Genomic DNA, 11,289 nt, shown 5'->3' on the forward strand with positions numbered 1-11,289 from the left:
TCCCAACAAGGAACTGAAGCTAGAATGTGACACTTCCCTGTATGGCGTGGGTGCTGTTCTGTTTTACTCGGTGGGAAATAAGCACTTAACAATTAGGTTTCGTTCCAGAGCGTTAACAAAAGTGGGGCGAAACTACATGCAGCTGGAGCGAGAAGCATTGGCACTGATTTTTGGCGTTTCTCGTTTCCGTGACTACCTCCTAGATCGGCAACTCACCCTGGTAACCGACCATCAGCCACTTCTGGGACTGCTCAAGCCTGACCACCATACGCTGCCGATGGCCGCCGCGCGCATTCAACGATGGGCACGGTTCCTGGGAGGTTACCTGTACAATGTACAGTACATTCCAGGGAAAAAACTACTGACAGCAGATGCCCTCAGGAGACTACCAGCTTCGACGGCAGCGGAACCGGTAGATGAGGGGGACCCTCCAGAGAACGTACTGTCGTTGGGATTCCTTGACGAAGGTATAGTGACGACGCACGAGTTGCTGGATCTAACAGCCAAGGACACGTTTTTAGCCCGTGCCTCGGAATACATTTGCATGTCTGGCCTGGAAGCACAAGTGGAATGGCGCCCGACTTGCCATTTTTTGATAGCAAAATGGAGCTGTCGATGGCTCACCGGCTAACCTATGGGGACAACAGAGTCGTCATACCACGGAAGGCGCTGGAAAGGGTGTTGCAGCTTCTTCATGAAACACACCAGGGCTCTTCGTCACTGAAACGGTGGCGCGGTAACTGTTTTGGTGGCCAGGGATGGACAGGGAGAATTAGGAATTGTCGGCGCAGTGTGTAAGCTATGTAGAGAACCTACCCATGCCTGCGGCCGCACACCGGTAAGTTGTCCGAAAAAGGCAGAGAGGTGGTCCCACCTCCACATCGATTTTGCGGGCCCGTTAGCCGCGAAGATGATAAATGTGGTGGTAAATGCTCTCACGAAGTGGATTGAAGCAGTACCCACGAGGCATGCGAACACAGCCAGTACCATTCGCTGCTTAAGAAATATGTTTTATCGGTTCTGCGTGCCACGCACACTCGTGTCCGATAATGGCACGCAATTTACGATTCAGGAGTTCGCCACGTTTGTAGCAAGAAACAATATTGTGCACCTGCGTACAGCACCTTTCCATCCTCAGTCATACAGAGCAGCGGAAAGAGCAGTGCGAACCGATAAAGACCGCTGGCCGAAAATGCGAGATGGCCCACTGGAAGATAACCTGATGATGATTGTAGGGTTTAACGCGCCGACGCAACGCAGGCGATGAGGCGCTGTAGTGGAGGGCTCCGGATTAAGTTAGAGCACCTGGGGATCTTTAACATGCGCCGAAATCTCGTACACATGAGCGTTTTTGGTTTTCGCCTCCATCAGAAAAGCGGCCGCCCCGGCCGGGAATTGAACCCGCGATCTCGTGCTCTGCAGCGCAATGGGAGATAACTGAGCGTTAACTAAAGGTTACTTTTAACGAAAATGGGGCTAACACATTCGGTAAGGTGACAGCTAACAAATTATTCAAGGCGACGAAATAATCTAATTCTTTGGTAGTATTTATGTCCCTGTTGTAGGGTTTTTATGTTTTGTTACAAATATAAAAAATCGGCGACATTGGTATTAGGCGCTGGTATTTGAACGCGCCTGTAGGCATGCCTCAATGTAAGGCTTCAAGGTAAGCGTGTAGGGCGATTCCATAGCGACGATTGTGATTTCAACAAAAAAAGGAAAGGGCAGAAAATATATTCTACCGGCACATCTCTTGGCGGCGGCTTTATGAATAGAAGCTAGGACAACACATAGTCTAGGCGAGAAAGTAGGTGGTAAATCGTCGCCACTTCATCGGTTTTTCTGATACTCGTAATTGTTTAAACTTTGCTTTGCAACCGCACCACTGCGCATGGGGAACCGCAGAATTTGAACTTTTGTTTGTATTTTGATTTGACTGTCGTTTTAAACTACTCAATTTGTTTTTCTAATTTCAGTGATAATTCAACTCATCGAACCGTTTCGCGAACCGGTTCAAGCTGCCGAACCGGTTCGCGAACCGGTTCGGTGCGTGATTTTGCCTGAATTAGATCCGTAACCGAACAGGTATTTTTTTCCGTTCGACACACTGATATATATATATTTTGGGAGAGCGAGGGGCGAGGCCTCGGAGACGACGTTTATTGTCCTCCTCGAAGCGAATGCTCCGGGAAGCGCGATCCCAACTATGACGATGGTTTCAAAAAATTATTTTTTTTTCTATTTTTTGTAACCATGAACCAACACGCCCGACAACACGTTCTATTATGATGAGGAGGATTATTTACAGATGGTAATGGCTATTGGGCGTGATTACAAGACATTGGGAAGCGCATCCGTCGGTGATCACACTGGCCATGATAGTGCTGGTATCGCTTGCCCTGCGTATCACAACAATGTAACGTCGCGAATGCTCCCACATTTTCACCCCTCGGGTGAAGGCGGTCACCTGACGCGGGCGGTTATGGTTGGCGATGGTTGAAACGCGTCACGCGGGAGGCATGCACGATTCCTGTGCCATGGAAGCGACGGTTCCTTGGGATATCCACTTAAGAAACGCGATAATTGACGGGAGAAACTTGTTATACGACGACGAAGAAACCAAAGTACCTGTGAAGAAACTTTTCACAGAGGCCTGATGTGCAAATCGGAATACAAAGTAGCACATCATCCCCTTTGCATACCTGAACAGAACGATGTGATGCGTCGTATCTTGTCTTTCGTTCTTGCTGACTCGTATCCGTGTGAGGCCTTGCCATGCGTCGAGAGTGGGCAGCTTCCTGTTGAAGTGTTCATAAAATGGTAAAGTGGCAGAGACCGGAATGGCGATGTCCAGAACAAAAGAGGGTTGGCAGCCATAAACGGGGAAGAAGGGGGACGAATCCGTCGTGCGTTGAACCGCTGAATGGTAAGCAAAAGTAACAAAGGGTAGGGTGATGACCCAGTTACTGTAGTGGAGGTTGATGTACATAGACAACATATCTGTGCAAAGTGTGGTGAACACGTTCGGTAAGTACATTTGTTTGGGAATGGTAACTAGAACAAATTTTGTGAATGGTGTTGGCAGCACGAAGGACTTCGGCAAGGACCTGAGAAAGAAATGCCTTGCCGTGGTAACTCAGCAGGACCCGAGGGGCTCCATGTCGCAAGAAGATGTTGCATAAGTTGAAGTCGGGAATTTCGTGAGCATAGCCAGGCGGGAGGGGCGCAGTCTCCGCGTACCAAATCAAGTAGTCGACCGCAGTAACGGTCCAGAGGCAGCCATTAGATGAGGAGATAAGGGTCTATACAGGTCTATGCCCAGGGCTTGAAAAGGGACAAATTGGCAGGGAACCGGGTGCAACAATCCAGCGGGAGCAGACGTAGATCGCTTGCGCTGATGGCGGGGCGCATGATGCGACTTTCATTGCAATACTTGTGGATAAGCCTGGCCAAAACAACCTACTCCGGACGCGGTCGTGGGTTTTCTGGATCCAAGATGTCAAGCCGTCGCCTCATCATGAAGTGCTTCGAGCACGCGAAACGAAGCTCACGACGCATTAGTGGTACCAATTTGTAGCCTGCAGCATGACAATTCATGTGGCACAGTAGTCCATCAATCTGCCAGAAGTTAAGTTGGCGTCGCAGCCAGGTATTCAGAGGCCGAGCAGACTCATTGAGGAGGTAGATTAAAGTATACGTATCGGCCCGCTGAATTGATGGCAAGTCAGTAAACGCATCCACAGAAGTATGGCTGTGGCGCCATATGTAAACGTGGTTGGCGTGGCTTGGTGAAGGTAGCAGACGATGACGTGGATAGTGGGCATCACGACAGGGCGTCAGCAACTACATCCTTAACTGCTGTAAACGCAAGACCCAACGGCCTAGGTGCCCACATAAATTGTTTATAGTTTTAGAGCCTACAGAGGGCCTGATGATTTGTGACGATGTTGAAATAACGGCCGTAAAGTGGGCGAAACTTCTAAATGGACCAGACAACACCTAGGCATTCTTGTTCAGTGATTGTGTACTTTTGCTCAATGGGTGTCAGTGAGCGACTAGCATATGCTACCAATCTTTCTCTGGATTGAGTGTCACGCTGAAGAGTAACAGAGCCAATTTCGCACATGCGGCCATCAGTGTGCGGGATGGTAGGCGCCGTATCGTGAAAATGGCACAGGACGGGATCATCTTTAAGGGCGTCCTTAAAGGCTTGAAAAACTTTCTGGCAGACGTCTGACCAGATGAAGGTCACGTTGACACGTAAAAGCTTGTTCAAAGTGGAAGCGAGGGTCGCAAAATTGCGTATAAAGCGGCGAAAGTGGGATGCCAGGCAAAGGAAGGTCCGCAGATCCTTCCGTTCCAGGGGACCAGGAAAGTTTACAACCGTGGCGGTCGTGTCGGCTTCCGGACATATTCCCCCTTTGGACACGACATGCCCCAAAACTTTCATGCTCCTGCTTGCAAAACGGCACTTCTTCGTATTCAGCTGAAGTCACGCATTACACAGTCAGCTCAGCACTTCGTTCAGGTGCCGCAAAGCCTGAGAAAATGTCTAAATATCACAACATCGTCCAAATAATGCAGACAAGTTTGCCATTTGAGGCCATGAAGCACCGTGTTCATGAGTCGTTCGAATGTAGCTGGAGCGTTGCATAGGCATACGGCATGACGTTAAAATTATACAGGCCGTCGGAGGTGCCAAGTGTCATCTTCTCCTTGTCGGATTCGTGCATAGGTATTTTTCAGTACCCGGAGCGAAGGTCGAGGCTTTTAGCAGTATTCTAGCCCTTGCAAACGGTCTAAGGCATCCTCTATGCGGAACATAGGATGGATGTCCTTTCGAGTGATTTTATTGAGCGTCGGGTAATTTGTGCAGAACCGTACAGATCCATCCTTTTCTCCACAAAAACAACTGGAGAAGACGATGAGCTCGTCGATGGGAGATTAACTTTCCTTTTGAGTATATCGGCAACATTATGTTGAATTATCCTGCGCTCAGGCGAGGAGACGCGGTATGGTCTGCGTCGAATCACGGCTGTTCCGTCCGTTTCAAATCGGTGCTCTGTTGCAGCAGTAAGCGTGAGCCCAGGTGAATGTAAGTCAAATAGATCGTGGTGCTTGGCTAAAACATCGAGTAGTAAGTTGGCTTGATTAGGTGTAAGTTCGGGACTGCGCGTGGCAGTAATAGCTTACATATCCGCTGCCACAGCCATCAATGGGCTAATTGAAGGCGACGCGCCACTGGAAACCGCTGGAGCAAGACTGCTACCAGCCTCCGAAGATATTGTAGTTCCTTCAGACAAAAGAATGCGTTCATTAGTGGTGTTGAAAGCAGCCAGGACTTTAAACCCATTTACAAACCAAAGGAGACATCTTGGGATGGCTATTCCTTCCAGCAGAAATCGAGTAGACAGGACCGCGAAAACATCACCTTCGGCGAATGCGTTCCAAGGAATGGATCGAATTCTTCACAACCTGTTTTGAAAACGTGATCGGCATTCAAACTCAGGGTGGGGTATGGCACATCTATACAAATGAGATATTGTGTGTCAGCAATACGGATGGCCGGTGACGACAGGAGATAATGGCAGAGGCGGAGGCAAGAAAGGCCAACCCCAGAAGCAGGTCATGTGCACACGGCATAACTGCACACTGGTTACAATGGCGAAGTCGTCCTATCGAAACACGCATGGTACAATGAGCAGTGAGATTGATGTCATTGTCATTAGCACCACGTAAACAAGGACCGGAATAAGTAGTCTTGACTTTTCTGAGAAGCGCACACAGATTAGCAGAAATCACAGAAATAGTAGCCCCTGTATCAACAAAGGCTTCCACCTGAATACCTTCGACCAAAACAGACAGCATATTAGCCGGTAGTTTAGGAGGAATTGTGGTCGGTCCAAGTGGTGCAGTTTTCCCTCCAAAACCTGCAGCACCTACTTTTCCTATTGTCGGCTGGGAGCATTGGTAAAAAATAGAAGTGGTGACAACGCATGGCGGCATGGCGAACGGTACCAACGTCGAATGGGGCCAGAATCGCGGGGAGAGCCTATGACGTCAGAAGAGGGAGACAAGCTGGCTGGAGGGAGCGAGTACCAACGCTGACGGTGTCGCGTCGCTGAAGCAGTTGTCTCGTTCGAAGGGGACATAGCCTTGTCGCTCATCTAGCTGGCGTCTGCGGCAAAAACGGGAAATGTGTCTGATGCCGCATTAGAAGCACACAGGCCGGTCGCCTGAACACGCATTGGTCGCCACATTGAAGAGTAGAGCCCGTTCTACATGGGGTGAATTTCGCCTACGAATTCGCAGTTGCGGCGCCTCCCGTGCTGCAAAAATATTTATTTTGCTATTTTCCCTGCTGCGACATATTGTCAAATGCTAAGCTGTGCTCACAAGAGAAGTTAGACTTTTCCAAACATTTGGAAATTCGCCACAGCAACGAGAATATATAGTTTTGACGCACGAGCGGCGCCGTTGCTGCGAATTCGCAGGCGAAATTGGCCCAATGTATAATGGGCTTAAGGTGCCGGTATCTAATGCGTAGACAGGTTTGTCAAGTGGGCGGGTGCAGTGGGGTGCACTATGTGGTCCACGGGAATGGCTGGTCGGGATGGAGCTTCTCATCACGTGGGAATGTGTAGTGGAGTAGACTGACATCGCTAGGGAATTTCGGCCATACACGCCAGCTCTCCCATGATCACGTCCCGGATTTTATGTGCGCAGACACGGGCATTCTGGGGGCCGGGAGCGTCACGCTGCTGTAGCTCCTCTCGTACAATAGCAGGTAATAAAACACGGAGCTCCACGTTCCCAGAAGGGCTTCTAGGCCAGGAATCCTGCTGGAGACAAATAGCTTGCAGATCGCCAAAATGCTGGCATATTGCCCACACTTCTGCAATCGTGGTGGAATTTTGCATCGTGAGGGCATTGAAAGCGAATGACGAGATTTCTTTCATAATGTGTCGTACCTTATTCGATACTGGCTTGTCGTGTTAAACATGACGACACAGTTCAACGACGTCTTCTATACACGAATCCTTAAGTTTCTTCAGGGTGCTGTGTGTGGGCGTGCTGTTTCTTTTAGGCTCCAGCCGCGCTAGGAGTGGACGTGGCGAAAATCACACGCAGTTGCGAAGTAAAGCTATTCCAATCTGAGATTCCTTCCGCATTATTATGGTACCAGATCTCGGCCACCTTCTTGAAGGAGAAATTACGTTCTGTAGATTGAACGTGTACTCCCAAGAGTTGAAGGAGCTTACCCTGCGGTTACACCTATCATTTTCCGCTCCATTGCACGATGAGTCGTTCTCAAGTTAAGTTGAACCCTCTTAGTGCGCCTCCAGGTACTTACAGTACTTAGCCGTAGGTAAGTACTGTTAGGATGCAGCTGTCATACACATTCTTCTTCAGCGACAATGGTAGGCTGCTATTTATTATCTGAGAATGTCTGCTTGTAACATTAAGGGACAAGAAGAGAGTGGAGTGGGTCAGGCAACAAACACGTGTTAAAGACATATTAGTAGATTTTAAGAAAAAGAAATGGACGTGGGCAGGGCATGTAATGTGAAGGCAAGATAACCGCTGATCATTAAGGGTAACAGAGTGGATCCCCAGAGAAGGCAAGCGTTGCAGGGGGTGGAAGAAACTTAGTTGGGCAGATGAGATCAGGAAGTTTCCGGGGATAAATTGGTCACAGTTGGCACAGGACTGAGGTAATTGGAGAATAATTGGAGAGGCCTTTGCCTTAAGTGGGCCTAGATAAGCTGATGATGATGATGATGAAACTGTTGTACTGATCGAGCCATTCGTCCACGTCTTCACCGTGGAGGCCATTGAAAAACTTCGAATCGCGCTGGTGAGTAGTGATAGTAATTGCGGGCTGGACAGGAGCTGCTGCATTGGTAGCACTATGGCTCCTCTCGTTCTGCATGGTGCTGGTTGCTAGCGTCAAAGGACGGCCCTAGCTCGGCTCCAGTGGTGCGACTATGATAGGTAGACATCGGGACCAAGAGCATACTTCACCGCTTGAGAGAGTGAGGGACGAGGTCTCGTAGACGACGTTTATTGTCCTGCTCGGAACGAACGGTCCGGGAAGCGTGAGACAAACGATGATCATTATTATTTTTTACAGATGGTAATGGCGATGAGCCGTTAGTACAAGAGATTGGGAAGCCTATCCATCGGTTCTCACACTGGCCATGATAGTGGCGGTATCGCTTGCACTGCGTATGAGATTAATGTAACGCCACGAATGCTCATATATAGAGAATCAGAAGTGGGAAATGAGGGGCTCGGTGAAATAAGACAGAAAATAAGGGTTGGCAGTCAAGAGAACCACGGAAAGCAAAGGGGAGGTTTTGTAAGGTTATAGCAACAGAGGAAGAATTTTTTGAGTCAGAAAGAAAGTGGTGAAAAAATGCCTGCCGGGTGGGATCCGAACCCACGACCTCCAGAATAGCGGTCTGGTGCGATAACCACTACGCTACCGGGGGGGGGGCTGTTTCCCCACCACTTTCACGGGTATTGATGTCAAGGTATTTTTTGTTGTGTATGTATACATTTATACGTATACATATATATGTACATCTATATATGTAGTCATGTAAAAGTTTTATTTAGGTGTCCCATTTTCTGTGGTATCTTAGCCTTCCTAGCACGGATGCGGTGACTGCGGAATGAAACGGTTCCTCATATTCTACAAATGCTACGTAATTGTTGTAAGTCTACTCAGCGTATTTTTGTATCACTTCATTGATGACGCTGATGTGATTTATTGTTAAGTACCCTTTGCTAAACCCAGCCTGCTCTCTCCGTTTATTTAAATCCAGCCTGTCACCTATGCAGGTAACTACAATTTTGTTAAATAGCCAATAAACAACTAAGAATAGGCGGATGCGTTTGTAATTCTTTAGGTCCTTGGGATCTCTCTTCCTCTAAACCAGAATATTGATCATCTTTTCCCAGGCTATAGGCGCTTTTTGAGTTTTCCCGCGTTCCTAACATAGAACAGCAACATTTCCAGTAAAATATCAGCTCCCGCCTCCAAAAGCGCTAGGTTTCTGCCTCATGCTTTTGAGTGCCTTATCTACTTCGTCTTTAGGTACAAGTAGAATATCGCCAGTTGAAATTGTAGTCTCTTTATTTTCCCTGTTTTAATGTCACTGGCGTACAGCCTAGTGTAATACCGTCCTCATACATTATCTACTAAGAGTTGCGCGTAGTGTTACTCTGCTGGTCTCGGAGTGCTTACACCCTGTTTTTGCTGATGGCTAGCTTTCCCTTCAATGTTCCCCCTATTGGCAGGTTTTCCTTGATCACTACCACGTTATATGGACAGATGTCGCTTGTTTTGCTTCGGTTAATCACTTCAAACAGCTCGGGTAAATTAATCTGATACGTCTTACTTGTCACTTTCATGTTCTTACGTTAAGCGCACAGTTCCGTCAGCTTCTTAGTTTTTCAGTTTATTTCCTACGTATATTTCTCCCACAGCTGCTCCTCATTCCCCTTGTTCTGGCAGTCTTGGTGCCATAGGGAGCTTAGGAGGGTTCAACGCTGGTCGACCACTCTCGACATGTCTAGACGCTGGAGTCACGGCCCGGGGGTTAAAAAAAAGGTCCCCTTCACCCCGAGTAGTCCGAGTGGCGCTGGCTGCCACCCCCAAGCGCCAAAAACAAAAACACCTGAACATGAATACCCCAGAAAGTGGAGGCTCAAGTAGCCCGTCGGTAGCGTAGTGGTCATCGCACCAGACCGGTATTCTGGAGGTCGTGGGTTCGGATCCCACCTGGCGAGCATTTTTTCTGCACTTTCTTATTTTCCAAATTCATTATCTTGGCCTACTACATCCTCCCCTTGTCTTTCCGAGGTTTTCTTGACTGCCAATTCTTTTTTGTGTTTTATATCAACGAGCCCCTCATTTCCAATTCTGATTTGCTACATGCATAGCCAGGGCCTCTGTTCTGGCAGTCTTGGTGCCTTTGGGAACATTAGAGGGTACAGCGCTGGTCGACCACACTCGACATGTTGTAAGAGCTTGAGTCATGGCCCGGGGGTTAAAAAGAAAGCCCCCTTCACCCCCAAAGCCCCCTTCACCCCCAGTAGTCCGAAGGGCGCTGGCTACCACCCCCAAGTGCAGGAAAGAGAAACACCTGAACATAATACACCAGAAAGTGGAGGCTAAAGTAGCCCCACCGGTAGCGTAGTGGTCATCACACTACACCACTTTGCTGGAAATTGTTGGTTCGGATTCCACCGGGGGGGGCATTTTTTCTCCACTTTCGTATTTTCCAAATTCTTTATCTCGACGTACTACATCCTCCCATTTGCTTTCCGAGGTTTCCTTGACTGCAAATTGATATTTTCTCTTATTTCAACGAGCAGCTCACTTCCTATTCTGATTCGCTACATGCATAGCAACGGCCTCTCTCCTGGCAGTCTTGGTGCAATAGGAAGTTTTAAGAGTGTTCAACGCTGGTCGACCACTCTCGAAATGCCGTAGACGCTCGAGTGATGGCCCGGGGGTTAAAGAGAAGGTACTCTTCAGCCCGAGTAGTCCGAGTGGCGCTGGCTACCACCCCCAAGCACACAAAAAAAATTACATTGACATGATTAACCTAGAAAGCGGAGGGGAAAATCTCCCCGCCGGTTGCGTAGTGGTCATCGCACCAGCCCAGTATCCTAGAGGTCGTGGGTTCGGATCCCAACTGGCGGGCATTTTTCTCCGCTTTCTTTCTTTCTTTCAAAAGTGTTTATCTGTTTGAATGCCTTAGCACATCCTGCCCTTCACTTTCCTAGGTTTTCTTTACTGTCAACCCTTATTTCTGTGTTATTTGTACGAGCCCCTCATTTTCCCATTCGGATTCGCTACCTGCATAGCGAGGGCCTGTGTTCTGGCCGTCTTGGTGCCATAGAGAGCTTAGGAAGGTTCAATGCTGGTTGACCACTCTCGACATGTCCTAGACACTCGAGTCACAGCCCGGGGATGAAAAAGGTGCCTTTCACCTCGAGAAGTCGGAGTGGTACTGGCTACCACCCCCAAAGACAGGAAAAATTCACGCTGGCATAAATACCCCAGAAAGCGTAGGGCAAATTGGCCCCGCCGGTAGCGTAGTGGTCATCGCACCAGACCGATATTCTGGAGGTCGTGTGTTCGGATCCCAACAGCGGGCATATTTTCTCCGCTTTCTTCCTTTGCAAATTCTTTATCTGTTTCAGTGACTTCCACATCCCATCCTCCCAATTTGATTTCCCAGGGTTTCTTGACTTCCAACCCATAACTCTCTC

General features: G+C 48.6%; 1 non-coding gene across 1 annotated transcript; it reads right to left on the reverse strand.

Moving 5' to 3' along the window:
• Nucleotides 1-8,422: 8,422 nt before the first annotated feature.
• Trnas-gcu (transfer RNA serine (anticodon GCU)) lies at nt 8,423-8,495 on the reverse strand. Its single transcript has one exon. It is a non-coding gene; the product is annotated as a tRNA-Ser (tRNA).
• Between the last annotated feature and the right edge of the window lie 2,794 nt (nt 8,496-11,289).

The sequence above is a fragment of the Haemaphysalis longicornis genome, unplaced genomic scaffold (genome assembly GCF_048455015.1).
Source record: "Haemaphysalis longicornis isolate Haplotype H1 unplaced genomic scaffold, Haemaphysalis longicornis Haplotype H1 scaffold_11, whole genome shotgun sequence".
Lineage (NCBI taxonomy): Eukaryota > Metazoa > Arthropoda > Arachnida > Ixodida > Ixodidae > Haemaphysalis > Haemaphysalis longicornis.